Source organism: Erinaceus europaeus, chromosome 5, assembly GCF_950295315.1.
Source record: "Erinaceus europaeus chromosome 5, mEriEur2.1, whole genome shotgun sequence".
In the NCBI taxonomy this organism is placed as follows: domain Eukaryota; kingdom Metazoa; phylum Chordata; class Mammalia; order Eulipotyphla; family Erinaceidae; genus Erinaceus; species Erinaceus europaeus.
Window position 1 is genome coordinate 69,087,511 of NC_080166.1, and position 17,370 is coordinate 69,104,880.

The window sequence follows — 17,370 nt, forward strand, 5'->3', positions numbered from 1 at the left end:
CTCCCTCTTTATGTCTTCCTCTCCTCTCTCCACTACTCTCTGTCCTAATCAACAACAATAAATAAAACTACAACAATAAAACAACAAGTGCAACAAAAGGGAAAATAAATAATAAGAAAATTAAAATAAGAGAAATCTAAAGCATCCAGCAAGAACCTTTTGGAAGTCATCAGGCAATACAGGAAGGTGTCAGGCTACAAAATTAACACACAAAAGTCAGAGGCATTCCTATATGCAAACACTTTGTTAGAGGAAGATGAAATCCAGAAGTAAATTCATTTTATTATAGCAACAAAAACAACAAAATATCTAGGAATAAACCTATTCAAAAAAGTGAAAGACTTGTATACTGAAAATTATGAGTCACTATTCAAGGAAATTGAAAAAGACACAAAGAAGTGGAAAGATATTCCATGTTCATGTATTGGAAAAATTAACATCATCAAAATGAAAATACTACCCAGAACCGTGTACAAATTTAATGCTATCTCCATCAAGATCCCAACAATATTTTTTAGGAGAATAGAAAACAGCTGCAATTGTTTACCTGGAACTTGGAAAGACCTAATACCTAAACAATCCTGAGAAGAAAGAACAGAATGGGAGGCATCAAACTCTCAGATCTCAAATTTTACTATAGGGCCATTGTCATCAAAACTGCTTGGGACTGGAACATGAGTAGACACACTGACCAGTGGAATAAAATTGAGAGCCCAGAAGTGAGGCCCCACACCTATGGACATCTAATCTTTGACAAAGGTGCCCAGATTGTTAAATGGGGAAAGCAGAGTCTCTTCAACAAATGGTTTTGGAAAAAATGGGTTGAAACATGCAGAAGAATGAAATTGAACCACTATATTTCACCAAACACAAAAGAAAATTCCAAGTCGATCAAGAATCTGGATGTTAGACCAGAAACTATTAGATACTTAGAGAAAAATATTGGCAGAACTCTTTTCCGCATACATTTTAAAGACATCTTCAAAGAAAGAAATGTGATGACAAAGAAGATTAAGGCAAGTATAAACCTATGGACTACATCAAATTAAAAGTCACAGCAAATGAAACCAATACCCAAAGTGACCCCTCACAAAATGGGAGAAGATTTTTACGTGCAATATATCAGACAAGAGTTTAATAACCAAAATATATAAAGAACTTGTCAAACTCAAGAACAATTAAACAAATGACCCCATCCAAAAGTGGGGAGAGGACATAGACAGAATATTCACCATCAAAGAGATCCATCCAAAAGACTGAGAAAGACATGAAAAAATGCTCCAAGTCTTTGATTGTCAGAGGAATGCAAATGAAGACAACAATTAGATACCACTTCACTCCTGTGAGAATGTCATACATCAGAAATGGTAGCAACAACAAATGTTGGAGATATTGTGGGGTCAAAGGAACCCTCCTGCACTGCTAGTGGAAATGCAAATTGGTCCAACCATTGTGGAGAGCAGTCTGGAGAACTCTCAAAAGGCTAGAAATCGGGAGTCAGGAGGTAGTGCAGTGGGTTAAGCACACGTGTGGCGCAAAGCACAAGGACAGATGTAAAGATCCCGGTTTGAGCCCCTGGCTCCCCAACTGCAGGGGAGTCACTTCACAGGCAGTGAAGCAGGTGTCTATCTTTCTCTCCCTCTCTCTGTCTTCTCCTCCTCTCTCCATTTGTCTCTGTCCTATCTAACAATGATGGCATCAATAACAACAATAATAACTACAACAATAAAACAACAAGGGCAACAAAAGGGAATGAATAAATAAATAAATAAATTAATTAATTTTAAAAAAGAAAAAAAGGCTAGAGATGGACCTACCCTATGATCCGGCAATAGCTTCTGGGGCTATCCTAAGGAACCCAACACACCCATCCAAAAAGATTTGTGTTCTTAGCAGCACAATTTCTAACAGCGAAAACCGGAAGCAAACCAGATGTCCAACAACAGGTGAGTGGCTGAGCAAGTTGTGGTATATATACACAATAGAATACTATTTAGCTATTTAAAACAGTGACTTCCCCATTTTCAGCCCATCTTGGATGGAGCTTGAAGATATCATGTTAAGTCAGAAACACAAGGATGAATAAGGGATTATCACACTCTCAGGCAGAAGTTGAAAAACAAGATTACTAGAGAAAACACAAGTACATCCTGAACTGGAGTTGATGTATTGCACCAAAGTAAAAGACTGGGGTAGGTGGAGGGGAGAGTACAGGTCCCAAACAATGACAGAGGACCTAGGGGGTTTGTACTGTTATGTGGAAAACTGAGAAATGTTATGCATGTACAAACTATAGTATTTACTGTCTAATATAAAGCATTAATCCCCTAATAAAGAAAATTTTTAAAAAGCTACTATGTCTAAATAAACCATTACTTATATTAGTCACTTCATATATTGTAGAATATGCCCACACAGTCAATAAACCGAAGCTTATCTTGATTATATTTTAATGAAAGAGTATTTCTTTTAATTGAAAAACTTTATTCTAATCTATTATTTTCTTGCCGGTAAAAGACTTACAGCAATGTACTCATTACTGAGAAAGCATTCAAAAAATAGTATCTGTTGTCAGCAGTTTTCAGAAAACGATTCTCAGTTTATCAGGATGCATGTTTTCTGTCTCATAAAGGAACTAACCTGGCTGGCACCTGACAGATATAAAGTAATGTACATGTGTTCCTCCATGGGATGCCTGTCAAAATACCTAAAAAAAATAGTGGTTTCCTCCAGCTCTTTTGTTTATAATTCCTATAACATGAAGCTATCGTTATAGCCTATACTCTCCTGCAGATAAACCAGTGACTAGATACATTAGCTCTTTTTTTGGAATTGTCTGAAATCTTTGCTTACTGTGAGATCTACCCACAGGGCAATCACATTTCTTTGCTTTCTCAATTTGAACTGTTTACTGTCTTTTTTTCCTGAAAACCTTTTGTCAGTGGGAGATGCACATCTGTCTCAAGAATTTATATATCTTGACAATGTTATTAAAAGTTACAATTATATTCCAGTCAAACTCAAATAAAAAAAACAGCAAACTCCTGGAATTATGACATTGTTAGGTTTATGAGAGAGCATAATTGCTAAACTGTTGCTTAGAATCTTAGGATAAAGTTAACTTGAAAAATTGTCACTTAAGTCCTGTGCAATAGGAGACAGAAGTAAAGCTTTCTGCTTTGGTCCTTTTCCAAAATAATTATATGGTTTATTTAGGTATATGCTGATTAATCTGTATGTTTTTGTGCTTTTTTCCAGCTACTTTACTTGTGGTTAAATTCTGATTTTTAAAAAAAATATTTATTTACTTATTTATTTTCCCTTTTGTTGCCCTTGTTGTTTTTTATTGTTGTAGTTATTGCTATTGTTGCTGTCATCATTGTTGGATAGGACAGAGAGAAATGGAGAGAGGAGGGGAAGACAGAGAGGAGAAGAGAAAGATAGACACCTGCAGACCTGCTTCATCGCTTGTGAAGCCACTCCCCTGCAGGTGGGTATCTGGGGTTTGAACCAGGATCCTTACACTGGTTTTTGTGCTTGGCACCATGTGTGCTAACCCACTGTGTTACCTCCCGACTCCTTAAATTCTGATTTTAACCTCAGCAAATCAATTAAGTGGTGTTCTGTTTTTCTATCCTAGAAGATTTTATGTAGTAATAAATGTTAGGTGAACCTACAAACACTACTTAAATTCTATTATTTTAAGAAATACTCTGTTAAAAGAATAAATAAAAATAATTAGTATTTGCTTCTGTCAGATGTGTGTGTGTGTTTAATATATGCTAGCTCTCCCTCATAGGATCTATTTTGTAAGATAACAATATGTTATCTTACAAATGTTATAACCAATAACATTATACCTTTTTAATTCCATAAAAAAAAAAAATCCCTGTGGGATTGGAATGGGAGAACCAGAATATCAAAAAGAGGAGGAGAACAATGGCAATAGGTCTATCATTCTCAGGCAACCCCATAGGTAGCCCTGGAAGCTAACAGTGGCTCAAATTATGCTAGATTATGTGACATTTTAAAATATCAATGCCTCTTATCTAAGGTATTTGCTCCATAAATAAATGATCTAGGATGAGATGATTGTAGATAGTCTCTGTGGCTGAAGGAATTCTTCAATTAAAACACTAAGAATAGAGGAATGTAGGCTGATGATGTCCACATCAAATAGGACAATTCGTTCTGTGGAGAGGTTTTTCATTTAAAAATCTGGGTTTCCACCATTCACATTAATAAGTCTTTCCTTTTCTTTATTGTGGTGTGTGGTATCTCTGCTCTATCATGTTAATATATTCTGACAATCCTTTATTATTTTTATGAGACATTGGAGATATAATTTCACTACTCTAGGCTACTCTTTTCATTCAAATATTCAATATTCACATATGTATTCCATTCAAATATATACACACACATACTCCAGCCCAATTCAATCTCTGACACCACCTTATGACAGAATCTCTCTCTCTGTCTCTCTCTCTAGATAAAGTGTATATTGCCAAGTAGATCTCTTTCTTTCTCTCTTCCAGTCTATTGAAGCCCTACTCTTTCTGTCCTTTTCATTCATTCTCCCTTAAAAAATCTTTTCATTTAATCATTCTTTTGCTTTTTTATGTCAAGAATTAATTATAAAATTGCAGAATCTTTTGCAACTAGGTATATGAAATAACTTTCAGCATTTATGTATTAGAAAGAAGTTTTCACTGGGTTAAGTGTTCTATAAAATGGCATAAATGTATGCTACCACGTGAGGGATATTATTTCACTGTCTCATGGTTGCTACTGCTGCTCATGGAAGGCTGGCCAGTCAACACTCTATTACTATTCCTTTGAAAATAATTCCCCTACCCGTAAACTAGAATTTTTTAAATCTTTTTTTCCTAATTGTTATCTGTTTTTCTGAATTTCCAATAATGTGACTCAGGTGTAGAATACTTGTACAGTATTCTTAACAGTTGCTTGTGGTTTCAAGAATTGGCTTTTTTTCTGATTATATATTTTCTTTCTTTACTAAAGTCTGTCCATAGGGTCAAGTTTGCTAATAAGGAGTACTTGGGTATTTGTTATATTATAATCTTAAAAAAACTGTGAAACAGGGGTTGGGCAGTGGTGCATCCAGTTAAGGGTACATGGTATAAAGTCTAAAGACCCATAGGAGAATAAGGGTTCAAGCCCTCGCTCCCACTATATGCGAAGCAGGTCTGCAGGTTTCTATCTTTATTTCTTCTTCTCTATTTCCCTCACTACTCTCAATTTTTCTCTGTCTTAGCCAATAAAATGGAAAAAATTTCACCAGGAGCAGTGGATTCATAGTGACAATACTGACTCCCAGCGATAACCCTGGAGAAAAAAATAATGTGAAACAAGGTGAAATTTTGAATGTAGTTAATCTCCTCTGATTTAAATTTTGTTTTAATGAATCAGTCAAAGACTCAAATATGCAATAACCCCAGTCAATTGAAAGCTTATTCCTGCCTACATTACACAGACTTTTAAAATACAGTTTTTCATTCTGCACTAAATATTCTCTATTCACATTGTGTCTTTAATCTTTGGGCAATTTTCCAGTTAAGTATGCCTTCTAGAGGACCATTTTTCTGTAATTTAACTCTTCTCTGAATAAGATATACAAAGGGAGGTTTTTAATACCAAAAGTTTTTTCAGTTTGTTTTATCCAACGGGCATTATGATTTTGCAGAATTTGGTTGAATAAATACATCTTGTCATCGCTCAATGATTATAAAAGTATATGCTTTCCAAAATTCCTAGTTATTTTTAACTGGAAATGTTTTCCAATAACCTAATCTAATTCTGGAAAATGGAAAGTCACATATACAATTGAACAAAGACAAATATATATGTATTGATCACTAGTGAGACCTACTTCTGAGTCAACAAAAGCAAAGCACCTGCAGCTTCTTTTTTTTTTTTTTCTTTGTTTAAGTATTTATTTATTTATTTATTTATTTATTTTTTTTTTTAATTTTTTATTTAAGAAAGGATTAGTGAACAAAAGCATAAGGTAGGAGGGGTACAACTCCACACAATTCCCAACACCCAATCCCCATAACCCACCCCCTCCCCAGATAGCTTTCCCATTCTCTATCCCTCTGGGAGCATGGACTCAGGGTCGTTGAGGGATGCAGAAGGTAGAAGGTCTGGCTTCTGTAATTGCTTCCCCGCTGAACATGGGCGTTGACTGGTCGGTCCATACCCCCAGTCTGCCTCTCTCTTTCCCTAGTAGGGTGTGACTCTGGGGAAGCTGAGCTCCAGGACACATTGGTGGGGTCTTCAATCCAGGGAAGCCTAGCCAGCATCCTGGTGGCATCTGGAACCTGGTGATTGAAAAGAGAGTTAACATATGAAGCCAAACAATTTGTTGAGCAATCATGGATCCCAAGCTTGGAATAGTGGAGAGGAAGTGTTAGGGAGGTACTCACTGCAAACTCTAGTGTAGTCCTGCTTTCAGGTATATATTTTGCAGTAGTTTATGGATACGTGTGCACATAAGCTCTCTCTCACAGAAACTGGTGTATATCTAGGTTATGGGACTTTGTTGGAAAGTGAACTACCTGAGATGAAATTAGAGTGTACTATTAAAGGAAAGGTCTCACCCGAGTAATGAAGCTGAAGGGTTGTCATTCCACACGTGAAGTCTCTGGATACATTCTGGGGTGAAGCATGTTGAGGTAGCAATCGTTGCTTTGGTTAGTTTGTGATCGGCAGATGCAATGTTGTTTGGTTTGGATTGGGAGATGCATACGGGAAAGTGGGCCCTATCCAAGGGTTCCAGGACTGGGGGAAGTAGGGGCTCTATAGTGAAGATGTGAGGTTCCTGCTGTCTTAGGGTTCAAAAAGACAATCGATAGTTAATATTATCATCACATTATTTGTTAATTGGGTTAACTTTGAAAAGTCCCTTTGATATGGTTTCCTGGACAGTACCCAGTATCTTGTATATAGCTGTGCTATTGGAAGCTTCTAATCTACTTGGTCTAGGCTTTTGAGAGAGTCCGCATATCAAATACATAGCCTATATATTAAAAAGATTCAGTTTGTCTTTTGAGAAACTTTGAGACATACAATTGATTTCCCCCTCTCATATTAATTAACTACTGATTTATATGTCTACATTTTGCTAGGAGTGTACATAAACACCATTCCCACCACCAAAGGACTGTGACCCATCCCTCCCGCCCACTTCCACCCCCCACTGGCCCAGGAAGCTACATGCCTACCCCTCACCACTGGGTTTTTACTTTGGTGCCCTACTTACAATTTGATCAGGTCCTGCTTTTAGTTTCCCTTTCAGATCTTCTTAGTCAGCTTCTGTTGATGAGTGGGATCATCCCATACTCATCTTTATCTTTCTGACTTAATTCACTTAACATAATTCCTTCTAGCTCTGTCCAAGATGGGTCAGAGAAGGTGGGTTCATTGTTCTTGATAGCTGCATAGTATTCCATTGTGTATATATACCACAGCTTTCTCAGCCACTCATCTGTTGTTGGGCACCTGGGTTGCTTCCAGGTTTTAGCTATTATGAATTGTGCTGCTATGAACATAGGAGTACACACCTCTTTTTGGTTGGGTGTTATGGAGTCCTTGGGGTATAACCCCAGGAGAGGAATTATTGGGTCATATGGAAGGTCCATGTCTAGCCTTCTGAGAGTTTTCCAGACTGCTCTCCACAGAGGCTGTACCAATTTACATTCCCACCAGCAATGTAAAAGGGTTCCTCTGTCCCCACATCCTCTCCAGCATTTGTTGCTGCTGTCCTTTTTGATGTATGCCATTCTTACAGGAGTGAGGTGGTATCTTAGTGTTGTCTTGATTTGCATTTCTCTGATAATCAGTGACCTAGAGCAGTTTTTCATATGTTTGTTAGCCTTTTGGATCTTCTCTGTGGTGAATGTTTTGTTCATTTCCTCTGCCCATTTTTGGATGGGGTCATTTGCTTTTTTGCGGCTAAGTTTGCTGAGCTCTTTATATATTTTGGTGATTAGTTTCTTGTCTGATGTCTGGCATGTGAAGATCTTCTCCCATTCTGTGAGGGGTCTCTCTGTTTGTTTAATAGTTTCTTTGGATGTGCAGAAGCTTTTCAATTTGATGTAGTCCCATTGGTTTGTTTCTGCTTTGGTCTTCCTTGCAATTGGGTTTGATTCATCAAAGATGTCCTTGAGGTGTATGTGGGAAAGTGTTTTACCAATGTTTTCCTCTAAGTATTTGATTGTTTCTGGTCTGACATCTAGGTCTTTGATCCATTTGGAGTTGATTTTTGTTTCTGGTGAGATAAAGTGGTTCAATTTCATTCTTCTGCATGTTTCAACCCAGTTTTCCCAGCACCATTTATTGAAGAGAGCCTCCTTTTTCCATTTAATCCTTTGGGCCCCCTTATCAAAGATTAGATGCCCATAGGTGTTGGGATTTACTTCTGGGCTTTCAATTCTGTTCCACTGGTCTGTATGCCTATTTTTGTTCCAGTACCATGCTGTTTTGATGATGATGGCTTTATAATATAGTTTAAGGTCTGGGAGTGTGATGCCTCCATTTCTGTTTCTTTTCCTTAAGATGGTTTTGGCAATTCTAGGTGTTTTCAGTTTCCAGATAAATGATTGTAGCATTTGTTCTATTCTCTTAAAGAAGCCTGGTGGAACTTTGATGGGTATTGCATTAAATTTGTATATGGCTCTGGGGAGAATATTCATTTTGATGATATTTATTCTTCCAATCCATGAGCATGGGATATCTTTCCATTTCTTGGTATCAGTTTCTATCTCCTTGAGTAGCGACTCATAGTTTTCAGTATACAAGTCTTTCACTTCTTTGGTCAACTTTATTCCTAGGTATTTGATTGATTTTGCTGAAACAGTAAATGGGAGTGATTTCTGGATGTCTTCTTCTTCAGATTTAGTGTTTGCATAAAGAAATGCCACTGATTTTTGTACATTGATTTTGTAGCCTGATACCTTGCTATATTGCCTAACAACTTCCAGTAATTTTCTACTGGATTCTTTAGGTCTTTCTATGTATACTATCATATCATCTGCAAATAGTGAGAGCTTGACTTCTTCCCTTCCAATCTGTATCCCTTTGATTTCTTTCTCTTGCCTGATTGCTATGGCAAGAACTTCCAATACTATGTTGAAGAGTAACGGTGACAGTGGACAGCCCTGTCTAGTCCCCGATCTGAGGGGGAATGCTTTCAGCTTCTCTCCATTGAGTATGATGTTGGCTGTAGGTTTGCTATATATAGACTCCACTATCTTGAGGAATTTCCCATCTATTCCCATTTTCTGTAGAGTTTTGAGCATGAATGGGTGTTGGATTTTGTCAAAGGCTTTCTCTGCATCTATTGAGATAATCATGTGGTTTTTGGCTTTGCTTTTATTGATGTGATGAATGACATTGATTGATTTACGGATGTTGAACCAGCCTTGCATTCCTGGGATGAATCCCACTTGGTCATGATGAACAATCTTTTTGATGTGTTGCTGTATCCGGTTGGCCAAGATCTTGTTTAATATTTTGGCATCTATGTTCATCAGAGATATTGGTCTGTAGTTTTCCTTTTTTGTTCTGTCCCTATCAGCTTTTGGTATCAGGGTGATGTTGGCTTCATAAAAGGTGGAAGGGAGTATTCCTGTTTCTTCAATCTTATGGAATAGCTTAAGAAGTATGGGTATTAACTGTTTCCTGAAAGTTTTGTAGAATTCGTTTGTGAAGCCATCTGGTCCAGGACTTTTGTTGTTGGGGAGATTCTTAATAACGGTTTCAATTTCTTTGTCTGTGATTGGTGCATTTAGATTTTGTAGTTCTTCTTGGTTCAGTTTTGGAAGTGCATAGGTTTCTAGGAATTGTTCCATTTCTTCCAGATTCTCTAGCTTGGTGGCATATAGTTCTTTATAGAAGTTTCGCAGAATTCTCTGGATTTCTGTGGTGTCAGTTGTGATATCTCCTGCATCGTTTACAATTCTATTAATTTGAGTCTTCTCTCTTTTTTGTTTGGTGAGTCTGGCTAGGGGTTTGTCAATTTTGTTTAATCTTTCAAAGAACCAACATTTGGCTTCATTGATCTTTTGTATGGTTCTTTTATTTTCGATGTTGTTTATTTCTGCTCTAACTTTAGTGATTTCTGTCCTTCTGGTTGCTTTAGGGTTCCTTTGTTCCTCTTCCTCTAAGTCCTTGAGGTGTCTAGTAAGGTCGTTCATTTGGGCTTCTTCTTGGTGTTTAATATGTGATTGTATGGCTATAAGTTTCCCTCTCAGTACTGCTTTCGCTGTGTCCCAAATATTTTGATAGGTTGTGTCTTCATTTTCATTAGTTTCCAGGAACATTTGAATTTCCTGTTTGAGTGAGTCTCTGACCCAGTGGTTCTTAAGGAGCATGTTGTTTAGTTTCCAAATTCTATGTCTTTTAATAATTTTCCGTTTGTTGTTAAAAGTTAGTTTTACTCCACTGTGGTCTGAGAAGATACTTGGGATGATTTCAATGCTCTTGAATTTATTGATGCTGTCTTTGTGGCCTAACATGTGGTCTATCCTTGAGTATGTGTTATGTGGATTTGAAAAGAAGGTGTATTCCAGTTTTTTGGGGTGGAGGAGTCTGAAAATGTCCAAGAGGTCTAGTCTGTCAATCTCTTCATTCAATTCTCTTGTATCTTTATTGGTTCTCTGCTTTGTTGATCTGTCTAAGTGTGAGAGTGGGGTATTGAAGTCTCCCACTATTATTGTATTACTATTGATGTATTTTTGAAATTCTTTCAGTAGGTGTTTAATGTATTTAGATGGTCCCTCGTTGGGTGCATAGATGTTAATAATTGTTAAGTCTTCTTGGCTGATTGCACCTGCAGCTTCTATAGAACGGGGTGAGTTCTATTTCTCTAGTGATACATAAATGCAGTGTTAAGATTTCCATCTGATGTGATTAACATACAATCCCAATTCCCTCGTCAACCTTGAAAGTTCTAAAAGACAGTAACTTACAATACACACATCATAGGTAGGGAAGAGTCTTACATGTGCCAAAACTGCTAATTGACAATAAAACAATTGTAGTGGTATAGTTCAATGTAAGTGAATCACAGTGTAACTTACCATGCTCTTTTTCCCCCTCTAATATGGAAGAAATTAACAACAGTGATACGGTGTTTTAATTGAAACTCAATTCTTTATATTAGAGAATTCTAGATATTTTATATTTCTAATTCTAGAGAATTAGAATTCTTTATATTATATTATATCTACTATGTCCAAAATTCAAATTCGCCACAGTATCAGTAACAACATGCACTCATGCTGAAAAAGACTTTCTTTATAAGTGTAAGAGAAGCATATTCAGTAATTTCGCAAGCTTAAGATCATTCAGTCTTTTTAGTCAGAAAAAAAACAACAAAGAAGCAAATGTGGAAACAAATTAATGCGTTGTGGCTGAATCTGTTGCTCTTTAATGTCAAAACAGTGTTCAGAGGCTTTCACTCCTATCTTTTGGATGCATCTGTTACAGGCATAAATGTATAAAGCAAAGAATCATTTCAATATGCGTTTGCTTGCAGCATTCTACCCGATTAAATCTTCCACTGCATATCCCTTTTCAAATCAGATTTTTTTTTTTTTTTGCCTCCAAGGTTATTGCTGGGGCGCAGTGCCTACACCATGAATCCACTGCTCCTGGAGGCAATTTTTTTCCCCTTTATTGCCCTTGTTGTTGTAGCCTTGTTGTGGTTATTATTGTTGGTGGTGGTTGTTGTATAGGACAGAGAGAAATGGAGAGAGGAGTGGAAGACAGAGGGGGAGATAAAGATAGACACCTGCAGACCTATGAAGCGACTTCCCTGCAGGTGGGGAACGGGGAAGGAGTTGGGTAGGGGGGTTAAGCCAGACTCCTTAATGGCAGGTCCTTGCACTTTGTGCCACATGCACTTAACCTGCTGTGCTACCACCCAACCCCCAATCAAAGTCTTTTTAAAAGAGAAGTTTCAAATTTATTCTCCATTGCAAAGCCATGGATATTAAATGTTAATCACAACCAAAGAGATGTTTACAAAGACTTGTTTTCAAAAATTAAAATATATTTTGTTTTCACAGTTGTCTCTATTGTTCTATTTGAATAATCTATTCTGACACAGAACACCAAACTACACATTTCAAAGTCATTCTAAAATGATATTTTATAATAGTGTTCACTCCTAATAAAGAGACCCTTATATATATCCAGCAGAACGTTCAAGAAAAGTAATAATAGGGGTCCAGGCTGTGGCACACCCAATTAAGTACACATAGTTCCATGCAAAAGGAGTTGTGTAAGAATATGAGTTCAAGCCCCTGCTCCCCACTTTACAACGGGGATACTTGACAAGCGGTGAAGCAGGTCTTCAGGCGTCTGTCTTTCTTTCTCTCTCCCCTATCAAATAAAATAGAAAAGCAAAAAAAAGAAGAAGAAAGGAAATAATGGCCACTAGGAGCAGTGGATTTGGAGTACTGACACCAAGTCCCTGGAGGCAAAAAAAAAACAAAAAAACCCCAAAAAAAGGTGTTAATTAAATAAAATTCTCTTCAATGTAGTTTTCTTCATAGAAAAAGTTACTTTTTTCAGAAAAGATATGTATTGTCAGAAAAGATACTGTTGGGTTGTAGGAAAAGTCATGACATATTTTTGCATAAAAACAAAAATACATCATGATTTTTCTGACAACCCAAGATTAATATTTAATGTGCTAGTTCAATGAACCAACAAGTCAAACTTTCAGAATACATCGCAAAATTTGGTGATGATTTTCTCTCACTATCTATTGTATTAAATTATAATCACTGTGTGAAATTTGAAATATTCTATGCTTGCTTGTGGTTGTTTTTTTTATAAATGTCACCTTTATATTTTTATATTTTTTATTAATTAAGATAGAGACAGAGAGAAACTGAGAAGGTAGGTGGTGGCAGAGGGGGAGAGAGACAGAGAGATACCTGCAGCCTTGTTTCACCACTCTTGAAGCTTTCCCCCTACAGGGGGGACCAGTGGCTGGGTACTTGTGTACTGTAATGTGTGCATTTACCAGGTGCACCACCACCTGGCCCCCTTGTGGTTGTTTATATAAGTCTGCCTATTTTTATTATTACTTTACATTTCTTTTTCTTTTTTTTAGTGAAATTTTAATTTCACTAAATTTATTTATTTTCCCTTTTGTTTCCCTTGCTTTTTATTGTTATTGTAGTTATTATTGTTGTTATTGATGATGTTGTTGTTAGATAGGACAGAGAGAAATGGAGAGAGGAGGGGAAGACAGAGAGGGGGAGAGAAAGACACCTTGTGAAGCCAGCCCCCTGTAGGTGGAGAGTGGGGGGGGCGCTGGAACCTGGATCCTTATGCTGATCCTTGGTCTTGCCAAGTGGGCTTAACCTGCTATGCCAAGTGGGCTTAGTCCGACTACTGTAACTTACATTTCTTTTATGAAGCTCTTGTACTGGAATTTTAAATATGGTGTACCAAATTACAAATTGTGTTGGGATCTGATAGTGACCTTTATATAGGTGCAAGAGGAACTTACTTCAGAAAGAAACTGTAGTTATTTCTAACATCTATCACCTATTTACTTTTACTATTTGCTTAGTTGAGCCAGGCACTTTCACATGCACATTTTAACTCTCCTAGGCCTATTCTTCCATTAATTAGAAAGACAAAGATGCAGAGAAAAGGAAAGACACCACAAAAGCAGAGCTGTCCCAAGTGTTGTGGATTTAGGGTGCTGGGACTGCAACCTGACAGCACACTAGCAAAGCATGAAATTAGTTAGCAACAGCTCTATCAACTGAACTTTGCAGGACAAAGAAGGTGCTACTAACAGAAAGATTATATGCATTATTCTGAACTTTTATTAATCTGCAGTTATAATTTTATGAGGTCCAATATACTTTATATCTACTCATGTATATTTCACTACAGAAATAGAAAACTGGAGTCCAATTTTTTCATTTTGATACAGAAAACAAAACATTACTTGACTAAGGTTTTTTTTTTTAATGTCAACACATTCAAGACAACAGAACAGTTTTATAATTTTTCATTTTATGTATATAATTTTTCTTTTAATCATGAATTTTTTTTTCCTAAGTCTCTACAAAGGTATAAAAATAGACACTAACTGTTTGGGAATAAATCTTCAACCCCACTGAGATATTCTTCATAATGGAATTCTGCCTTTAGTTGTAAATTGAATCATACTGTGATGACTATGAGAAGCAGCACTTCCATCAATTAAATGAATTTAATCTTTAAAGAGAAACTCAGTTTGCTAACCTTTAAGTGCACCTTAAATTAAAACAAAGAGCACACATTTTTTTGTGTGTCAACAGAGTTATTCAAAATAGATTTTCAATAAAATATATAAATCACAATTTGGTTTGGATGACATATACAGATAACTTCTTTACATTTTTTGATAGAGGGAGTCCAGTGGTAGCACAGACAGTTAAGCACTGTGGCTCAAAGCACAAGGACCTTCTTAAGGATCCCAGTTGGAGGTCCAGGTTCCCCACCAGCAGGGCAGTGAAGCAGGTCTGCAGGTGTCTGTCTTTCTCTCCCCCTCTATGTCTTCCCCTCCTCTATCCATTTCTCTCTTAAAAACACATAAATAAATTTATTTTTGATACCAATATATATATACCATTAATTACACGGGCTTCATTATTCACACTGTCAAAACTTTTCAGATAGTTGTTTCAAATTTTCATAATTCTAATTCTTCCTGTTCTGAAATGCATACGCAGATTTAAAATACATACAATAATATATGAGAAAAATTAAGCAAAACATAAAATAGCATAGTGAAAGAAAGGATTCCAAATTTCAAAGCATGATTTTAAAAATCTTTATTGCTTTAAAATGTACATTTTCTTCTATACTGCTTATTTGAATTGAGGCATTTAGTGTTCATCACAATTTCTTACTCATTTTTCTAAAGTCTGTGTCTTGTAAAACTAAAGAAAATCCTTAAGCTTTACTGTGGAAAAAGAAGAAATCACCAAGAGACTATTATATTCCCAACAAGATAAGGATCTAAGCTAGGTGGAGCTGACAATCTACAAAGTGATACTGTGCAATGAAAGTGAGTTTGCCTGAGTGGAATCTTTGAATTTTAAACGCTTAGACTCAATAGTTGATCTCAAAATATGTGTGTGTGTGTGTGTGTGTGTGTGTGTGTGTGTGTATGAATAAGTATGCAGAAAGAATCTGGGATTCTATCCACACACTTGATTTTAAATGTACATATTAAATTAATTTTTGCAAGCCCTACCAAAGATTAGAACACTGCTATGTGCCAAATCAAATTAAAGCTCACATTTTCCAAAGGCCTTTGCCCATCATTTTTACCAATGTGCAGTTTTTCTCTAAGTCATGCCACGAATACAAAATGGTATCATTCTCTCTTCTGAATATATTAGTTCAATGCACAAGCAGCCATTACCATGTAGGATAAATGACCTTTGCAAGTAAACTCTTTGCCAACAGATCAAAACATCACAAGTGATCTATGTATACTACCAAATGCTACTTATGATGAATCAATCATACATGAAAGATACATAGTCCTTCATGTAAAAAGAATTTTTCCACCAATTCAGTGACTACAGGAAGCACAAGGTGTTACAAATAGATTTTACCAATAGCAACAGATACTGTCAGTACTAAATATTATTAAAGACAGGGGAGATAGATAGCATCATGCTTCTGCAAAAAGGCTCTGATGCCTGAGGTTCTGAGGTCCCGGTTCAGTCCTCAAAACCATTAAAATCAGAGTAGAGCAGTGGTCTGATCTCTTTATCTGTGTCTTTCTCTTTCTCTTTCACTGAGATAAAATAAATAAAATACTTTAAAATAATATTATTGAATGAAATCTCACATACAGAACAGAAATTTAAAATTGTGGAGCATTGATTCATAATTATTGTTCAATATCTTGACACATCTCTAATCATTAAACATATCTTGAAATACATACCTTTTGGTAGACACTCAAATTTGCATTCATGAGAGTCAAGCTTTCTTTTTTATGATGGCAAGATTTTAGTTGTGTCTACTATAAATCCTCCACTGCTATTGTTTTAGTCAACTTGATACTGTCACAGGCTACTGAATCTCTGCTTATTTTTTTATTCTCATTTTGTCTAAGCTATGGTTCAGATAGTTTGAATTATTTTCTATTCACAAACTTCAAAATGCTTAATGACCTAATAATTTCACTTGATTTTATTTCTGATATTATATTCAGGACAAAATCATCTTATTGATATCAAGTATGCAAAACATTTATTTTCATACATCCATACCCTTAAGACTTAGATTATTTCAACAGTCTTTGTGAATATCAGGTAAATAGATGAGTCATGGCCAGTGAAATACCAATAGCTCTCATTTGGATAGTGTGCAACTTTGCCATGTGTCCAGCTTCTATTCTAGCCTAGCCTCACTGCAATTGAAGGAAGCTTCAATGTTATATTCTCCTCTCTCTCTCTCTCTCTCTCTCTCTCTCTCTCTCTCTCTCTCTCTCTCCCTACCTCTATGTCAAAGGGGGGGCATTTAAAGTCTGAAAGTTCATTTATTTAATCTCCTAAAATACTTCCCTTGTTTCATAGTCAAGTATCTTCTACACAATGTATCTCCTTTCCCCATCCCTTTTTGTTGCCCTTGTTGTTTTATTGTTGTTGTACCTATTATTGCTTTTGTTACTGATGCCATTGTTGTGGGATAGGACAGAGAGAAATGGAGAGAGGAGGGGAAGACAGAGAGGGGGAGAGAAAGTTAGACACCTGCAGATCTGCTTCACCGCCTGTGAAAGGACTCCCCTGTAGGTGGGGAGCCGGGGCTCTAACCGGGATTCTTATGCTGCTAGTACATGTGCTTTCCTGCCATGTACACTTAACCCACTGCACTACCACCTGGTCTCTCAATGTACCTTCTTTTCTACTAGAACTATCCTAACTATAATTTCTTTATAAACTTCACATATAACAAAGTTCATATTTTAACAATTACCAAGTCATTGACTGTTCTATCTCAAAGGTTGTTTCTCTTAAATTCATATTAACCTCTCTAGTTATCAGCCTATTATTTGCCAGTTCCTCCTGTTGATATTCTTTCCATCTCTAACTCCAATGCTCATGACATCAACCAGCCACTTTCTGGCGTTATTAACTGTCATTTCAGAATATTATTCCTGTTCCAAACTTAAATTGTCCCCATATTTGGGAGATACTTTCTGCCCTGACCCTTCTTTCTAGTCCTGTTACCAACCTCTGACACCATCTTCCCAGACCGTACTTTTAGCCCACCTGCATGTTAGCTGTCAAGCTCAAGTAAACATTACTG